General features: G+C 41.7%; 1 protein-coding gene across 1 annotated transcript in view; it reads left to right on the top strand.

Moving 5' to 3' along the window:
• The window catches only part of apln (apelin), a 77,048-nt gene extending 60,183 nt beyond the window's left edge, over nucleotides 1–16,865 (top strand). Inside the window, exon 3 of the mRNA XM_057850231.1 lies at nucleotides 7,867–16,865. The gene's annotated coding sequence lies outside the window, so the exon portion shown is untranslated. The remainder of the gene's footprint in view (nucleotides 1–7,866) is intronic.
• Nucleotides 16,866–20,073: the final 3,208 nt, after the last annotated feature.

Raw genomic sequence — 20,073 nt, 5'->3', positions numbered from 1 at the left:
ATAAGGATTATTTTATAATATGGTGAGAAGACATTTATTGATACATGGGTCATGAAATTAATCTATGATATTCTACGATAGAAAGATTAAAGAGAAAAACAAGCTGTTTCCATTCATCCATCATCTATGGCTTAATCCGGGGTCGAGTCGCGGGGGCTGCAACTTTAGCAGGGAACCCCAGACTTCCCTCACCCCAGCCATTTCAACCAGCTCCTGGGGCGGGATCCCAACGCGTTCCCAGGCCAGTCAAGAGACATAGGCTACGTTCATACTACAGGTCTTAATGCACGAATCCGATTTTTTCGTGTTTTTCCGACTCGAGTGAGGGATTAACTTGACGGTCTGAACGTGACAAGTCGCATAGAACTGGACCATTTCAAATCTGATCTGGGTCACTTTCGAATGTAGTTCAAATCCGATCTGGGCCACATTTTTCCAGACTGTCGCGGCGGTCTGTACTGTCCAGTCTCTCAAATCGGAATTCATGCAGCAATTACGTCATCAAAAAGCGAGAGAGACGCCACGGTAGCGGTGCAGCTGTGCGTTAATTATTAGCGCCTAGCTTGCCTTGAACGCGGCTTTTTAGAAAGGGTCGGACTTGACAACAGTCATAAAAAAAATAAAATGGGTTGAGGATAAGCCTGAGAATGATCGGTTTTCTGTCTGCTCCATATAAGCAAAATTTCAACATTGCTTACACGGCCGAGAGTTGGGGCAAACTGCGCGTATGTGTGTGTGACATGCACGGACAGTGCGTGCATGCAATCGATCCATATACTTTGAATAGAAGACTAAACTGGGATTATTTATGTCTGTTATTTGTGTCCTCTTTTTAAAAAGCAAAGTATGATATCCCTGGAATGACGGATGAGAGTTAGCATGTGTGGTCATTTGTTTTGATGCTTCTGCGCAAGTGGGTCGTCTTGCTCAGCGCTTGTTGGACTGCGAATTAGTGCGCATGCGTAATACTTGAATGGTCTCAATGGACAAAGGCAGTCTGAACGGGCACGCCAAAAAAACAGATATGACAAAAAATTGGATTCGTGCATTAAGACCTCTAGTATGAACGTAGCCTTAGTCTCCCCAGCCTGTCCTGGGTCCTCCCCGGGGTCTCCCATCAGTGGGACATGCACGGAACACCTCTCCAGGGAGGCGTCCAGGAGGTATCCGAACCAGATGCCCGAGCCACCTCAACTGGCTCCTCATCATTTAACATTAGGGTAGGGAACCTCTGGGTACCTTCCGATACGTTTTGCGAAGCAAGTCTCACGATAACGATTATCTTATAATATGGTGAGAAGACAATTATTAATACATGGGTCATGAAATATGATATTCTACGATACAAAGATTAAAGAGAAAAACAAGCTGTTTCCATTCATCCATCATGTACCGCTTAATCTGGGGTCGGGTCGCGGGGTCAGCAGTTTTAGCAGGGAATGCCAGACTTCCCTTTCCCCAGCCATTTCAACCAGATTCCCCAGCAGGATCCCAAGATGTTCCCAGGCCAGTCGAGAGACAGTTTCTCCAGAGTGTCCTGGGTTGTCCCCAGAGCCTCCCACCAGTGGGGCATGCCTGGAACAACTCTCCAGTGAGGCGTCCAGGAGGCATCCGAACCAGATGCCCGAGCCACCTCAACAGGCTCCTCTCCACGCGGGGGAGTAGCAGCTTGACACAGAGTCCCTTCCTGGATGACCGAGCTTCTCACCCTATTTCTAAGGGAGAGCCCAGACACCCTATGGCGGAAACTCATTTCGGCCGCTTGTATCCAGGATCTTGTTCTTTCGGTCACAACCCACAGCTTGTGACCATAGGTGAGTGTTCTCTTCACCACTACGGACCGATGCAGAGTGCGCATCACTGCAGATGCTGCACCGATCCGCCTGTCGATCTCCCGCTCCATCCTACCCTCACTCAAGAACAAGACCTCCGCTTAACGCGGAGGAGGAGTGGCGGCTCGACAGAGCTTCTCACCCTATCTCTAATGGACAGCCTGGACACCCTGCGGAGGATACGAATTTCGGCCGCTTGTATTCGGGATCTTGTTCCTTCAGCCAAGACCCACAGCTCGTGACCCTAAGTGAGGGTAGGAACGTAGATCGACTGATGAATCGAGAGCTTCGCCTTTCAGCTCAGCTCCTTCTTCACCATTAGGGACTGGTGCAGGGTCCGCATCACTGCAGATGCCGCACCGATCCGCTTGTCAATCTCCCGCTACCATAGGAGAGGGTAGGAACGTAGATCGACTGGTAAATCGAGAGCTTCACCTTTCAGCTCAGATCCTTTTTCAACAAGCTCTAAATTTAAAAATAAACGGTATTCATTTATCTTTCTGCACTATCACGGACAAGCTGTCTAAAACTAGAATATTTCAGGGCAACATTTCTGTCGATAAGTACACCAGTGCTCATGTTTGAGTGTTATTGAGTTAACATGGACTCGATTCTGGTGGAAAATTTAGCCAGCAGCCTTTCGGTTCCTTTATTAAACAGTAAGACCTATTTATTCTTGGGGTCAGCCTCGATAACCTATTGGGAAACAATGTATCACTATACAATCACACCACTTTTCAACATCCCTCTCTGATTCAAAAGTCTGCTCATTTAAAATCTTCAAGGAAACTTTATAGGATAAAAGTAAGCTGTAAAGAAACAAGAGTCATAGGGAGTCTGACTCGAGTCGTGAATTTGATGTCTCGCAACTCGACTCGGACTTGAAGAAAAAAAAACACAGACTCGGACTTGACTCGCTCAAGCTGGGAGGATCCGAGACTCGACTCGACTTGTGAAGCAGTCATTCAAGACTCGACAAGCTGACTCAAAAAACTTGGATCGTCGATTGGTTCCCACATGCCAGTGATCCGCTTGGAACACCTTAATGCTGGTTTATTCCCTGCAGACCAGGCTGCAGTTTCTTTTTTGTTTTGTTTTTTTACTTTGACTTACATTGACAGTAAGGTTTCCCTCAAAGATAAACCGAAGTGTTTTGTGGGTGGGCTGGGGAACAATGGTGAAGGCCTTGACTAACCTGTGACTCAACAACCTTTTGACTTGACACGACTTGTCTTTACAACCTTTGACTTGACACGACTCGTCTTTACAACCTTGTGGCTCGGCTCGACTCAACATAACCTCAAGACTCAACTCCATAAAACCTCATGACTCGACTCCGCTTGACTAGACATAACCTCGTGACTAAACTCCACTTGACTTGACATAACCTCATGACTCGACTCCACTTGACTTGACAAAACCTCATGACTCGGGACTAACTTGTTACTCGGATCATACTGACACGTGCAATTTTCTGCAAGTAATCAATAAGTGTCAGGGACGCGGGGCAGGCAAGTGGTGTGGACCCAAATGCAGGGAAACAAAAAACGCAACTAGGCAAGTGCTAGTTAACTCAAAAAATGTTTTAATAATAACTAACAAAATCACAAAGTACAACCAAAAGGACTAGGGATCAAAAAGGCAATGTTCAAACAAAACTTACTTAATATGAGGGACAGGTACACGAGGGCTTGGACAGGACTTGGCTTCAACATTGACAATGACTCAACAAGGAGTGAAAAGAAACCGGAAGCTTATATACACACACACAGACAAGGGGTAACGACACTACGAGGAACAGGTGAGCACAGGAGGATGCAGATTGGAGGATACACTAGGAGCAGGTACAACAGGTGAAATCAATGGGCAATCACAAGGACAAGTCACACTAAGAGAAAAACACAAAACCTAACAATAAGGATAACACCAATGAGAGAATATCTTCTTACAGTAGTAACGTAGTTGAAACAACTTGATTGCCAAAATGCGGCTCGTTTGGAATGGTGGTCTGATTGAACACATATTTCTCATACTCTACTGATGATAACCTACTACAGTTCCTCATGGTCAGACCGCAGAAATGACACCTACCATCTCAGTGGAGATTTGACTTTACACCAAGGAATGATATAGCCTGCCAATGAACTACAACTTGGCTACGTGTCTTTTCACAGACAGGCAGCTCTTTATTCAGAAGAATTTCATCCACCTCAGAAATTAGAGCCAAATCAAAAATCTTACCTGTTTCGTGAGAAGTGATGTTAGACGCTCATACGCATCAACCAAGTGTCATTTAGCAGCTCTTGCCATCTTCATGTCAGAGAACCATCAGATGAATTTTCTTTTCCTCAAGATGCTGTGGGCAATGTGAATGCCTGACACATTCCAGATGTGAGATGATCACATTCAAATCTTCTGTCAGGACCATTCGATCAAAGCCAAGCCGCTAAAAGACAGAAAGATGACAGGATATTACACATTTTGAAGCCACGGGCGATTTCTGAAAACTCCTTGAGCGCCTATGCGGGAAAGCTCAGAGAGCAAGTCTTTTGATGATTTTTCCATCAAAAAATGTAGAGTATTCCACGACTGCTCCTTTGGTTTAGGTCAAGGGTCGGCAACCTTTAACCCCTCAAAGAGCCATTTCGACTGTTTCCTAGGAAAGGATAACACAAGGAGCCTCACATACTTTTTGCTATCTGAAATTAAGCTGTGTTTCACGGTATCACGGTTCAGTGCACGCAGTCAGACGGTAAATACGTTAGAGTAAAAATATTAATTTTTTAAAATCCATGTCATACTTAGTCTTCCTCCGGTCCAGTGGGCGGTAGAGGTAATGTGCCTAAACCAACCACCAACATAACAGGAAAAGGAAGACAAACTAAGACAGATGAAAAGGAAGTGATCAATGATCACTACTAAGAAAGTTATGGCGAATGTACTGAGTGGGAACTATCAAATACAGTATTACTAACTCATTTTGAAGTGTATTTATTTTATATTTTCAAATCAGGAAATGCTTATTTTTCTCAAAGTAACTAAAACACTGAGTGAGTATTTGCACTATTTCAAGCTAGATGCTTTTGGAACTATTTGCGCATTTAGCCAATATAAAAATACCTGTATATCTTGTGAGGGAGTGTGTGTTCACTGGTCATGGTTTACTTTAACTGTGTGTAATCCAACATTGAAAATGGTAGTATCTTTATTCATATAAATGAGAACTAAAAGTTTTTTGAGTGAAAGCAGTGAATTAGTCTTTTTTTTTTTATTCTAGTTACATCTGAGATGCAATTGATGGCTGTTTTCAACAATATACATCGAAAATAAAGACATTGATTGAATGAAAATGGTTCAAGATTAGATGAAATGTCTTGTTTTCTCATGTATATTTATAATTGCTCTTCACCTAAAAATATATTTGTTTTATCCGATTACTCGATTAATCGATCGAATTTTCAGTCGATTACTCGATTACTAAAATATTCGATAGCTGCAGCCCTAGTGATGACACGTGAACACCAAGCAGCTATCGCTATTGGCCTGCTCCAGACCAATGAGAACGGGCCAATAGCCACTCCTGACCAATGACAAGGCCGCTTGGCGGCGCCAACATGGCTGCGGTCGGGAAATATTTCAAAATAGAAATCCCGTCAATTAAAATCAATGGCTGCATGCAAGATTTGCGGCCTGAAAGTTTCGAGATGTGGAGTTAAATCGGCCAGTTTCAACACCTCGACCCTGATAAAACATTTGAAGACGAAACGTGAACGAACACAACGAGTTTGAGCCTGCAAGAGCAGGACTGCTATCCAGAGGAAGCAGGGCGCTGGACCGGAGCAACTATCTCTGGTCAGTTCACTTCGTCTACTTTACTTTTATTGTCTTTTAATGAAAGAAATGCCACAGTAATTTGGGAAGTGTTTCCAAAGTAGGGTTGACACCTTTCAGAAATAGAAATAAGGGACTCCCCACCTCCCGAAAAAAGGAGGCTAATAGAGAGACGGGATGCTGTGGTCAATTATTATTACTTATAATTGTTAACGTCCGCAAATGCGGAAACAAGGTTGGACCTCGAAGCGGACAACAAGCGGGGGATATGTACAAGGGTTTAATGATTGCAAACAAAAAATAACACGCGATCGCGGGATAGTAGAAATAACAAACGGAGTCTGTGACAGCAGGTCGACGAAGCTCAATACTACAAACTCGAAGGTTAACTAAGACGATAGGCAGCGAGCCAAAAAGCCAAAATAAAAACACTCAAATACCTGCACAGGCTAGAGGTTACAAACGAGTGCAGCACACTAACAGAAAAAACCCAATGCAGGGGCGTAACAAGCAAATGTAGCGAGACTATAGTGAGAGATGTCAAATGGCGATCAGAAAAGCAAATATCTCGGCAGCCTTCTCTGAGCTCACCCGTGCTTAAATGCTGCGTTGATGAGCCCGCATTGGATTCAGGTGTGACGTCAGCCCCCCACTAACAGCCCAGCAACAAAACACAATCTAACCAGCAGCAGAATGTGACAATAAATTCATGAAAGTTGCACTGTTTGGCCTTTGAGAGGTTTAAAAAAGTTTACTCAGTTCATTCAGAGTTTAATATTATGAACTTATTTTTACTTTCTTACTGTTGGGCTAGTATTATACTTTGTACTAGTCTTTTTCCTATTTTGCAGAGGTAAGCAACAGCCTGACAAAGCCTTGATAGCAATGATTTCACATCCAATTATGTAGCTCTTTGGGAAAAAAAAAAAAAAAATTATATATATATTAGGGCTGTCAAAATTATCGCGTTAACGGGCGTTAATTAATTTTTTAAATTAATCACGTTAAAATATTTGACGCAATTAACGCACTTTCCCAGCTCAGACAGATTTAAATGACAGTAGAGTGAAAGGCCCACTTGTTAATTGTGTTTTGCGGAGTTTTGCTGCCCTCTGCTGGCGATTGGGTGCGACTGATTTTATAGCGTAAGTAATTATTGCCATCAACAATGGCGGGGTTCTAGTTTATTTTTTGATTGAAAATTTTACAAATTTTATTAAAACGAAAACATTAAGAGGGGTTTTAATATAAAATTTATATAACTTGTACTAACATTTTTCATAAAGAACTACAAGTCTTTCTATCCATGGATCACTTTAACAGAATTTTAATAATGTTAATGCCATCGTGTTGATTTATTGTTATAATAAACAAATACAGTCCTTATGTACTGTATCTTGAATGTATAAATCCATCTTGTGTCTTATCTTTCCATTCCAACAATTTATTTTACAGAATATATATACAATTTACAGAAAAATATGGCATATTTTATGATGGTTTGAATTGCGATTAATTACGATTAATTAATTTTTAAGCTGTACTTAACTCGATTAAAAATTTTAATCGTTTGACAGTCCTAGTTTTAATCAAATTAAAACAGAGCCGCATCAAAGGGATCAAAAAGCCGCGGGTTGCTGACCTCTGTTTATGTAGAACGAACTCAAGCAACCTAAGTGACATCATTCTAGCCGGCAAACAAAACAGATCTCACACTCAGTGCAGATCAGATACATGTACGTCAATTCATCGGGCATTACATGACTGTGGAACTATGTCGATGTGAAAAAAAAGAATAAGCCTTTATCAGTTGCGGCGACTTGTTGTAATGCAACGTAACTGAAAAGCATGGGAATGATCACAGACTGCGAGTAGATAAAATGCTAAAGGAAGATCATAGATATCTTTTTGTGCAAATGCTAATCCTGTTCCCCCAGGCATTGAATAACGTCGGGTTTGTGTCACACGTGGGATAAATACAATTGTTTTTCGACCTAAGGTCCGTGAAATCTAGTCGAGACATGTCTGGGTAAACCTTTACTTCACTCTTTCTTCCAGCGAAAGATAGCATGTGGCGGCGCACACACAAAGCTCTGTTCGATGTGGCCCGACAGGAAATTGAAATGTCTGCGTGAATCCTGAACAAAAACAAGAAAAGAGGGCACGTGCTGATTATATACGTCTCTGTGTTTCTGTTTTCTAGGCACTGCTTTAAGCGCCCTCCCCCAGGTTCTGATTTCTATGCTCTTCCTTTGCCTTGGGGGGCCTTGCCGCGAAGGGCCTACGCTTGCCCAGCCTGAAGAGTGATGTCCATAGCACCTGCTGGTTCTTCAAGCAACTCTGTCCACAAGAAAAAAATCAGGACAAGCCGCTCAACCCTCAGCTCTAAGGAGGAACGGGGGAGGGCAACGGCTGGGTGGGGGGTGGGGAGTTATTGAGCCCGAGCTATCTGATTCTATTCCTCTGTCACCTTAAAACTTGATCTATTCCTGTCTTCTCCCAAATGTTGTTTTTCTATTTCTACCATTTGCTTTTAGATGCAAATCTTAGCGGTCTCCTGGAGAGTATCACACTTTGCATGACACGAAGCTAAGAGGGAGCCCAGTTCAAACTCTCTCGTGCAGAAACTTAAGAGCATCTGTCACTTTTCCGTGGCGTGGTTTTCTCGTCAGTGAGATTTAAGCCCGATTTGGTCACTCTGTAGCAGCTTTGATGGTCATACAACGGTTAATTGGTCAAGGATTATTATTTTCAGTTGATAGTCTGGATGTCTTCTGCTACAAAAGATTTTCCTGCTCAATGAAAAACAATGGAGAGTTACTTTGATTGCCATTCATATTCAGCATCAAGAACTTCTACAATATTTAGGAGATTCTGTAATTGGAAACTTATTTGGTCCGGATCTACGCTCAAGGTTGAACTTGAGTCTTAAACCTAAAAACAACAACAAAACAAACATTGCAAGTCCCTACACCCTAAACCTACCATCTCCCTGCCACACGACTGTTAACTGGCAGCGGCGGTCTGCGCCACTGACAGGCCGGCCTTGCCTTTTAATGAAGTGCCAAATAATGAACACTCTCCAAAACGCTGCCAGGATGGGAAGGAGTTACCTCTGTTCTAAAAAAAATCTTGAAAAACCAACACGCATTTGAAGTAAAGGGTGAATCAGCATTGGCCCAGTTGAATTGGACTAAAATAACTACAATGGCAGCACAACCCTGGCCAAACGCTCCAGTTTGGAGCATTGGAATCGTCCTCAATCAAAGATAGTGCTCTTCTCCAAGTCTGGATTTGTTCTCCTGCGTTACTCGCTGAGAAAATGTCAGAAAATCTGAAATCTTGCAGGATCCACACCCATTAAGAGGTTATCCCTCGGCTCGCACCCCAAACCCCAACGAGTCCATAACACTCTTGCTGTTTAATCCTACAGTTGCTTTAAACCTTTGACCAAACGATATATGCCTTTCCATCATACTGGAATACATCACTGTTTATCTCTTATCTCTGTATTTAAATCTTTATTTCTCTCAGGGTGCTAGCATAGAGGCTTGTACTAGAGCAGTCTATCATATAAAACAATCACGGAGTTTGCGACATTTAAAGCTTATAGCAACATATTTTCGTAAAAAGCATTACTCTCATCGCGTGTAGTACAATATAACCATGTATCCATGTCGCGGCCCATTCCAGTGGTGATCTTTTGCCTACTTTGAGTTGGGTACAGTTGCCTTGCCAGTCCGCCAGTTCTTCCACGGCACAGGTGGTCGAGGCTTTGATCCTTACCCTCATTAAACCTCAGAGTTAATCTTTCTCAGATGGATCCCCCCTCCACCCGAGGCTGACCGGGGCAGCGTAGTCTGAGCTTGCCGGTTAAATTGGCTTAGACTGGAACCCCCCCAGCCTCTCTTGCCGACCCCTTCGCCCTCTGTCACTCCATAGCAAGGCTAGTTAGGTGCGTAACCATGTCAAACACTCAAGACCTTCTGCCATTTGTTCAACTTTAGGGGAAATCGGATCCAAGACACTACGTTTTCAACCTAAATCTTAAGTCTCTTTCTGTGACCGTGTCTCATGCACGTATTTTAATCAAATGTAGAGGCTTGCAAGCCTTTATTGTAGTCAAGACTAGGGATTGAACCTCCTGATACGATCCCGAGTGCTAATTAGCCCCTTACAGTCGAAATAAATAGGACATCTAGCACTGTCAATGGTAGCCGTTAACAAGGAAATACCTGAAAAAGCCCTAAAATGAATAGCAAATGACAGAAAATCTACAGGAAGTGCTCATTTTGAGTGGTATTGACAGCACTGGACATTCATACACCCACTCTCAGTCAAAATGGACTGGATTTCTAACATAACATAGACACTGAAAATGTATGTTGAAAGGAAAACTTCAGCAGCAACCTCTTGCTTCCTTTATTAAGCTGTGATATACAGGGAGTCCTCAAGTTACGACCAAGGTCCTTTCCTACGCTGATGACGTAAACCGAATTTGCGCAAGTCGGGTTTCACTGTTAAAGTATAAATTTTCGTCAAAAAACTTTCAAGCATATTTACTACAGTCCCAAGAACTAATGCAAATATTTTTCATTGTTACACAAGAAAACCGACTTTTCCCATTTTAAGAAGTAGGGGGCATTATAATAGCCGTGTAAAGAGTTTTACTAGTTTCAGTGAGAAGGTTAATAGTTTTGTTATTCGTGAACTACATTTCCACACAAATGCAGATCGAGGTATACTTTAGTCTAGCAAGGAGAAGTGTGAGAGTCATTTTTCGCTGGTCCCATAGCTCTCGAAAGGTTTCATCGGCCTTGATTTGTGTGTATCCGTCCGCCAAACCAGCCGGATAGCGCATATATCCGTAAACCTGCTCCTCAACTATTGGATGAGTTGTTGACGGCAGCACCGTGAAAATAGAACAAGTCTCTTTTTTGGCCCCACCCCTAGGCGAAAATTCACTCAAGACTTTCCACCCTGTCTAAAATGGCTGAGAAGTCCCCTGCCAAATACACAATGAATGGGTTGCCGCGCACTCTTTCACACCAGGCTGCCGCTAGTATAAAACGACCTTTGGGTTTGCAATTATTTGTTCGCAACTACTCCAGCCTTCCCTCTCTCCCGCAGTTTAGGGACAGCCAAGAAAAAAAACAACACTCAACACATCAACATTGCGACCTAAAGTATTGACTAATCCGAGCAAAACGGCCGGAAGTACCCGTCTGCCAAACGTGAAGTGTGCCGCCCGCAGCACACAGCTAACAGCGGCTAATGTTACTGATACATTAAATGCCGCTGGGCTGTTGCTGCTAAAGGTGTGCAAACACCCCAGTAATGGCAGCCAACCACTCGAAAGCGACGTACACAAATTTCTACTCAGATTAGTCAATATGTGCAAACCGATTCGTAACATCACTGTCCTTATTTTTAGGTTACGTCTCTGTGAACACAAAACTGCATTTAGTGACGAGCATTAGAAAATAGCTTAGTTTGAGCAATTTTCCAATTTCTGATGAAAAAACTGAGAAATTGAGCTTTTTCTGAAAGCATACATTTCAAACATAACTGACTGTAACACAGCTATTTTTTGCTTTAGTTACATCCCAAACATCTGAATAATGTTTTCCTTTCACAAAATAACAAACAACAAGACAAATAGAGCTTTCGATAGCAAAGTACCAATTTATTTACACATAACTAACTGAGAGATTACGCTGTTGTGGCCGCGACAGCCGGGTAAACTTTTCCCTCATCGGCGCCTGTCTCATAAAGATGAATTTTTTTGAGTCTCTGCGGGGTCTGCTCGGCGAGCAGCACGGACTCAACGGCACTATCCGCTGCACTGGTGTTCCCGGTCGTTCTGCTCGGTCGTCCTGCGCCTGGCATCCCGGGTTGGTCAGGGGTCCCGAACCTTTTTTGCACCACGGACCGGTGTTATTTGGGTCTTTTTTTCACGGACCGGTGTTCTGACAAATTTTGCAACCCATCAAAAATTGCAACTTTTCGGTTCTGCGCATGCGTGTAACGTTTAAAATGGCCACGAATGCAGCCATTCCAAAGTAAACACCACAAACTTTCTTAAAAGAAAGTAATATTAACTTACCTTTGATCATGGATGGACATGTAGAAAAGTTCTCAAACACATCCTGCCATGTTAGCTGCACACAACTGCACACAGCTCTTTCACCGTTAACGACTTCGCCGTGTCGTTAAGTATTAATTAAGAAGCCTGCTTCGCAAAGATATAATGTTGAAAATTGTAGCAAGGTTTTCAGTGGTCTCGTAGCGATGTCAGGACATTCCGGAATGACTTTAATTCAGAACCTCGGTAGAGTTGTTGTCTCAAATGTACATTTAAGGTCGCCATCTTTTGCGATCTCTACAAGCTGATCCTCCTGTTCCACAGACATACTCGAATCACTCGGTTTGTTCACAAACGGTTCGTGGGTCTTCGAGGTTGTAGGCTCATCTTCTGGCTCGTCAGGTGACCTTTTCACCGTAAAAAATCTCTCCAAAGACATCTGTTTTCCAGTCATCTTCGCTCGTGTGGGGGCTAATTATTTCCGGGAACAAATGCCGTTCGTTGCCGTTGAATTGGGTTGCGGGTCTTACTAAATGCACAACTGCCCTCCAGTGGCCAGTTTTATCGCTTTAAAATGGATTTTCAGCTTTGTGCTTTGGAGCTAAATTGAATCAGAACCCAGAGATGTCTCTTGTAAAAAAAAAATTTTTTTAAACGTAAAAGGCGTATAAATACGTCTTTGGGACACTGAATCAATTAAAAATAGAACGTATTTATACGTTTTTGGGAGCAAATTAGTTAATAGCGGACGAGGCACGGGTGTCATAAAGTCGTAAACATCATAGGTCGAGGACATCGTAACTCGAGGACTCCCTGCATATCGATTCTTGGTGGTAGAAGTTTCGCGATATACTGTATCACCAAGACTGCCGAGATTATACCTTGATTAAAAATGAACGATATACTCTAGTCCAACGAATAGTAATAATTCCAGTTCCGCATTTATACTGTTCATATCTTCTCAGACAGAGATGTAAATTTCATTAACGCTCCTAGGGTGTGACGGGGGGAAGATAGCTGGGGAATATACATTAAGTTGTAATGCCTGAAGTGGAATAGATCAGGATGATTAGTTAAAAAACGATATCCAAGCCCCACCCATCTCAGAAGTTATTGTAAACGGGGCTGTATCCGCACCGTTCTTCATGAATGTATCCTCACCATCTGCACCAGCCGGGCTGCCCTTCAAGAGACCAGAGTAAACCAACGTCGGCCCTATTTGGAATCAAAATTCAAAGCCAAATATCCCAGCGATGCAAAGCGTAGGGTTTGAAGTCACCTCAACAAAATAGCTTTGCTCCGAGGCCTCTCTGCATGGGTTTGACAGGCTGCTAATTTTTGCAATTACATGATGCTGCTGGAAAAAAAAACACCCTGAAAACAAGAGTCTCTTGGTTTGGAATGGTTTTCTAGTGTGTCGTAACCATTTTTTTTTGTCTAGCTGGTTGTCCAAAGCTTACCTTTTTGACTACAGTCTGAAACGTTGTATCTTTTGTGGATGTAACAATAGAAAAGTAGTCTGCAGCACAATACGTCGCGGACACACGAAAGCTTTCAGGCATCCCCTGTCTCTGTAGATCGTAGCCCAGAGCGCATCAGGTTAATGGGCCTTGCGGTGTGGAAGGACAAGCACGTTCGGGCTCGGGCTTGAAACGGTAAACCAATACATTATGCTCGGGGAGCTAAACCATTTGCCCTAATGGTCTTTTCCAGCAAGGCTCACACAAGACAAACCATTCCTTCATCTCTCAATGTCTCCTCACCGGTTTTTCTTCTATGTGACCATCTCAAGACCTGAGTAATGTTCCTATGCACTTGAGAACATGTTTTTTTCTGAGATTTTGCCCCAACTTTTTTTGTTTTTGTCCATACACATTTGACAGAGAGTGGGATTTACATCACTAGTGATTACATTCACCCTCATTTTATACTTTAAGGAACGACGAAAAATTTGACACAGAATTAAGGCTGCGTTCAGACTGCAGGTATATCTGATTCCAATCGGATTACTCTTTAAATCTGATTTTAAGGCTGACTGTTCACACTGTCCAAATCAGTTCAGATTAGGCCACATTATTAACTAAGGGTGGGAACCTCTAGGTACCCCATGAAATGATACGATTGTCGATACAAAGCTCACGATGAGGCGATCAGTGTTGTCACTAACGCGTTATTGTAATCTGATTACTTTACTCAGTAACGAGTAATCTAACGCGTTCATTTTTACAAACCAGTAATCTGATTAAGTTAGTTTCCTTAGTGTATGTGCATTACTATTTTGTTATTGCCTCATAATGTATGTAGGATGAAGAATATAGTCATGTACCAAAAGCATTTTGAATGGAACATGTTTGAAAGGTTCTCAGTAAATGTTTGTTTCCATGGTAACCGCTCATAGGTTTTCCTGTTTTGGTCCCGGGTAACACGCGCTAAGTTTTTTAGGACTGATGGGTGCCAGTGCGGGTGCACATTCAAGTCAAGTGCAGCCACTTGTTGAGAGAATGTTGATTTGTGTGCGTCCATGAATGAACGCAAGTATTTTTCCTTCATTCTGGAGGGTTCCAGCGATAGTTTAGAGCCGGTACATGCGCGGCTGTTTCGTAGCTTTGCATTTGCAACGGCAGGTCATTGTCGCTCCCGCTCGTCCTCTCGAAGTTGGCGACCATTTTTTACATCATATACGTGTTGCATATTTATGCCGTGAGGTGACGTGTTCGTTTAGCATCTTAGGGATGTGTTGTAAGTCCGATTAAGTGTAAAGTGCTTAGTTGCCGCCACGTTTTGAGGCCAAATTGACTGCGTGTGTTTACGGCGTACTTTCGACCTTTATGTTTATTGCACTGTGCAATTTATTTGCGTGTTGTTGATTATTGTCCAGTCATTTTGCATTGTTTTACATTAGCACTGACATGCTGTTAACCCTAACCCGATGTTCAGAATTTTTGACATTAGGCTTAATCTATGAGTTAGCGGGAGTTGAATTAGTCGGTGGAGTTGATATCAAGAAATTGCATGCAGTTTGTCAGTTATTTGTTGGTTTCAGGGTTCTGGAGTAGCTAAGCTAGCACAAGTTAATAGTGGTTGAAATAAACTCCATCGACAAATTAAACCTCCGCTAACTCAAAGATCAAGCCTAAAGTAAAAAATTCGGATCTTTCCCATTAAAGTCAATTATTGGAAAGTGCATTACACGCGATGACATTTTTCTGTTGTCATTCTTATTTTGAGGCGTCAAAGGGAGAAAAATTGGTAAAAAGTAACTGATACTACTTACTTTGATAATAAAGTAATCAGTAAAGTAACTGGATTACTTTTTTGAGGCATAATCAGTAATTAAATTACTTTTTCAAGTAATCTGTGACAACACTGATGGCGATACAACGATTATCGATACATTGGTCAGGAAATCATTCTAGGATATTCTACAAAACAACTAATAAACAGAATAACAAGTTTATCTCTAGCAGACGTCCAATATATTTGAACTGGGAGGGTAGCAGCAAATGAACCCCTCCCACTTCAAACGGGCCCCTCCCACTTCTGTGGCCATCAGTGGCAGCCAATGCCAGGCATCGAGGTCATTTTGGGCCATTTCAGGTCATCACCTGTTGATTTTCAGTCATTTGCTGTTGATTTTGAGGCATTTTATGGGTTACTTGCTGTTGATTTTGGGTAACAGAACAGGAAGTTACCTGTAAATGCCCCAGAAATCGTAAAGCGTGACTGTGAATGCTCTGGTTTTGAATGAACGTTCATTTGCCCATCCCAGTCCCAGTAGATTGGGAGTTGAGCGCCGTCAATGGCAGCCATACACTGCAAAAAAATGCCACTTCTAAAACGAGTAAAAAATTATTTGAAATTAGAACAAGTAAGAACATTCTGCTAATGGAACAAGCTATTATTGTCTTGCTAAGAATTCTTAAAACATTCTGGATGAACAAGTAAAATATAACTAGTTACAAGATCTCATTTTAAGAATTCTTACCAAGACAAAAATTGCTTGTTCCATTGGCAAAATGTTATTGTTATAAGCAAATCTTGTCTCATTTCACAAAATTTTTTACTTGTTTTAGAAGTGGCATTTTTCCAGTGATAGAGTTAACTGAGACACTATTACGGTGGAAGATTGTGGTAGCAACTTGTTGGTTCCTTTTTTTTGGTTTGTTTGTTTTTTTAAACATTTTAAAACCGTATCTCAATTATTGGCATGAGCGTATCGATAACATTTTGGGATGCAAAGTATCACAATTTCGATATTTTGTCACACCTGATAAATTGATGTGGCAAAGGCGTCATCCAGCATAGAGTGACGTCACGGAAAGTCAAATCCCATTTGACCCGTTCAGACCGAAAAGCATCTTGTCCAAATCTGATATAAAACTACCTCCGGTTTGTGGTTTCAATCAGATTTCGGTGCTTTGGGACTGTTCAGACTACAAAATAACCATCCAGTTTCAATCTGGATTGGCTAAAAATCAGATTTTACCTGCCAGTCTGAACAAGCCTTTCAAGACATTCCATTATTTTTTCCCCAAACATATCATCTCGGCCTTCGTTATGGCCGACATGTGTATTCCCTTTGTCTAGGACACCCAAAGGATAACGAGGTTTTATCTCCCGCGGGAATGACTATGATGTGACATTATCTCGGAGCCTGGCAAATGAAACTGCCGACACCTAGAATAGCACACCAGGCCCCCCTCCTGCCCTGATTGTGACACATTCTCCATCCACGTGAAAAGCGTCGCGCCCACCACACGGGGAGACTTGCGGGCTGGCGAAACAGTGTTACCAGGTCTCGAGCAGAAAGACAATGTATTACTCCTACAGTATGTTCTGTTTTAAGGTGTGTGCTCAATATTACTCACCTGGCCAAATGTACAGTCCCCTGTCTCTGTTTTGATGTTGAACTGGGCAAAAATAAACGACATAAATAAAATAAAATAAACAAGTGTATCGGAAATGGTTGAAATACTGTGTACATATTTGAACTTTTGGTTTCTAATTTATAAAAGATAAGCTTTAGCTCTTGGAGTACTTATTTTATTTTCCTTTCATGCGTAGCTTTGTGTTTTTATTTTCTATTTCTGTAAAGTGTGTAAATATATCTTTATGATAATAAGTAATATTAAAAATCTTATTTTAAGAAAACACAGTGTCGAGTCGTTTTTGGCCAAAAGAAACACTTTTTAAACAATTGTACATGCAGTCTAAACAATAAGTATATTTTTATTTTAAGTATATTTCTTGTAAACCATAAGAATTCAAGTACGAACATTCATAACAGCTTACAACATTGTAAAAATCAATACGATGACTGTGCAAACATGTCATTGTAACACAAAAGACTTATAGTTTGAACAAAACACTTCAAACAGACAACTTATTGTTTATGGCTGCTATACAAGTGTTTAATTCAAGTTTTCAGGTTTGTTTCCCCCAGAGCATTTTTCAATACATGCATGCACACATGCACCCCCACACAGACACCCACACACACACATTAAAGCTATATTGCTCTTTTGCCAATGAAACATTTAAGATTTTATCATGGCAGTAATGACACAGAATGAAGCAAGCACTTACAGAAAAATAGCTGTGGCCATTAAACGGTCATATTATAGGCTTTACTGTTGCATTATAATTTATGCTGAATGCGTTACCCTCATAAAAGATATCAATGAAATCACAGACACACACAGATACAAAATAACGCAATATACTAATTGCTAGATGCAGTCCGTGCCCAATCCACTCATTAAGTTCAGCCGTTTTGACAAGGTTACAGCCGCTAATAGATATCCGACTCCATCATGTTCATTTTATACTAAAGATGTCCTGATCGATCAGGTCCGATCACGTCATTTTCAAAGTATCGGAATCGGCAAAAAAATATCGGACATGCCTTTTTTAAATATATTTATATATTTTATTTAAATCGTTTTCTAATTGTATTTAACGTTACAGACAAAACATCTTACACTCATCCAGAGTAGTTTTGGCTTAAAGTAGGGCTATCAAATTTATTGCGTTAACGGCGGTAATTAATTTTTTTAAATTAATCTCGTTATATAATTAATGCATGCGCTGCATGACCAACTCACGCATTGTCGCGTTCAATCTATAAAGACGCCGTTTTACCTACAGATAGCGCTAAAAGGCAGCGTATAATGAGTAGAGACAATTTTGAAAGCCTTTGGTGACATTTTATATGTGGCTAAAGCCTTACAATACCTCTCAGCAATTAAAATAACATGGGAGGCAATGTGGGGAAGAAAGTAATTAGATGATCATTTTCTTAACACCCTAAGTTCTTTCCCAACGCAGAGAAGATATATCAATTGGTGCCCCTACGCACAGTCATGGTCGCACTTCCTATCATGCATTTGGGCAGAAGTTAAATGGCTGCAGTATCATTTACTGAAAGCTCAACAAAGACACTAGATGGCAATATTTAGTCACAATCTACAAAGTCACATTTATCCTTTCAGAATTACAAGTCTTTCTCTCCGTGGATCCCTCTCACAGAAAGAATGTTAATAATGTAAATGCCATCTTGAGGATTTATTGTCATAATAAACAAATACAGTACTTACGTACTGTATGTTGAATGTATATATTCGTCCGAGTTTTATTCCTTTTTTTTTTAATGCATTGCCAAAATGTATATGATCGGGAAAAAATATCGGGAATGATTGGAATTGAATCGGGAGCAAAAAAAAAAGCAATCGGATCGGGAAATATCGGGATCGGCAGATACTCCAACTAAAACGATCGGATCGGGAGCAAAAAAACATGATCGGAACAACCCTGTTTTATAACGTTAGCCGCTAGCATTAGCCTGTGGCCTGGCTAACTGTAGAAAGCACCCTCTCCTGAAACCGTAAGAACCAGGGAGGAAAGTGAGTGAAAGCCCTTTTGGAGGCCGCCAAGAGTCTACTTAATGTCGGAAGAAAGTTTGGCGAAGCTCCCTTAAGCCCGACTCTATCAAGTTTGCTTGTAGCGATAGCCGCTAGCGTTAGCCTACCGGGCTTCTGTTTGTTTGAGTTCCTGATAACCATGTGACTTCATACGTAAGCACACTGACTGCTTTCTTAAAGTGCATGTGACACGAAAAAGCATGTTTATTTCATATTATACGCGGTATTTTATGCTCCTGAATGATATGGACGGCTTGGATGTGGGTGGAAGCGATCGCTATATTTATTTAGTTTTTTGAATCCCGCGCCAGGAAAATGAGTGACTTCCGGCTTCGGTCTTGCATTAAGGAGGAGGGCGCTGTGACGTGTACGGGAGAAGACGTCCTCTTCACGCTACAGTGTACTGTTGTGTATGAGGACGAAGGATTCAGTTGATTTTGCGGATTAATACGTTTATTTTTCGCATCACGCCAGCCAAACGGCTGCAGAAAAATCTTGCTGTATGAGGGAGAGGCGTATGCACCTTTTTGGAGTTTCAAAAGGTTCCCATTCACCGTGGATATTGGCCAAAACAAGCCCGACTACTCTGGGACCATTGGACTGACGAGGAAGTGAGTAAACATCTTGTTTTGTATTATGTCAAATACGAATACAGCGATTACAATGTAAACACTACAAACTTTCTTTAAACAAAGGACTACTTATGTTTGATCATTGAAAGGCATGTAAAAAGCTCTCCTCGTCCACGTTAGCTGCACGTTAGCTGCACAACAACTGCAGCCGCCCTCCTTCGGGGAACGAGCTGTAAATTGCTCTCCGCCGGACGGTTTGCCAGTCCGCGAAGACAATCGACAACCCAGTCGTCATGTCAAATAATCTGGGCTAGTTATGTGTGATTTTCCGCTTCGAAGACTTTGAAACATCACTCGGTTCTGGTTAGCATGTCGGGTAGCTGTCACGCCTCTTGGTTTGTTTACACTCTCCGAAGCCGGGGAAGGGAAATGACATACAGTGCTGCTCGAAAGTTTGTGAACCCCACAGCGATGGTCAGATTTTTTGTAAAAAAAACTAAAATAACCTTATTAAATGTTAAGTTATACCCAAATCCACAATACTGACATTCCAAATAATGGACTGAAACAAAAGAAATAGTTATATTGTCATTCTTTATTTAACAAAAGTGGTTGATTTAAGAAAAACTCAGATATCATGTGTGCAAAAGTATGTGAACCCCTTCAGTTAATAGGATATTGCGCCTCCTTTTGCAGAGATTACCTCAACCAAACGGTTTCTGTAGTGACTAATCAGCCTCTCACATCTACTTTGGGGGATTTTTGCCCATTCTTCCTTGCAGAACGCAGTCAGTTGAGAGAGGTTTGATGGGCGTCTGGCATGAACTGCTCGC

The sequence above is a fragment of the Corythoichthys intestinalis genome, chromosome 11 (genome assembly GCF_030265065.1).
Source record: "Corythoichthys intestinalis isolate RoL2023-P3 chromosome 11, ASM3026506v1, whole genome shotgun sequence".
Taxonomy (NCBI): Eukaryota; Metazoa; Chordata; class Actinopteri; order Syngnathiformes; family Syngnathidae; genus Corythoichthys; species Corythoichthys intestinalis.
Note: the sequence above shows the minus strand (reverse complement) of the source record. Positions and strands in the feature narration are given on the sequence as shown.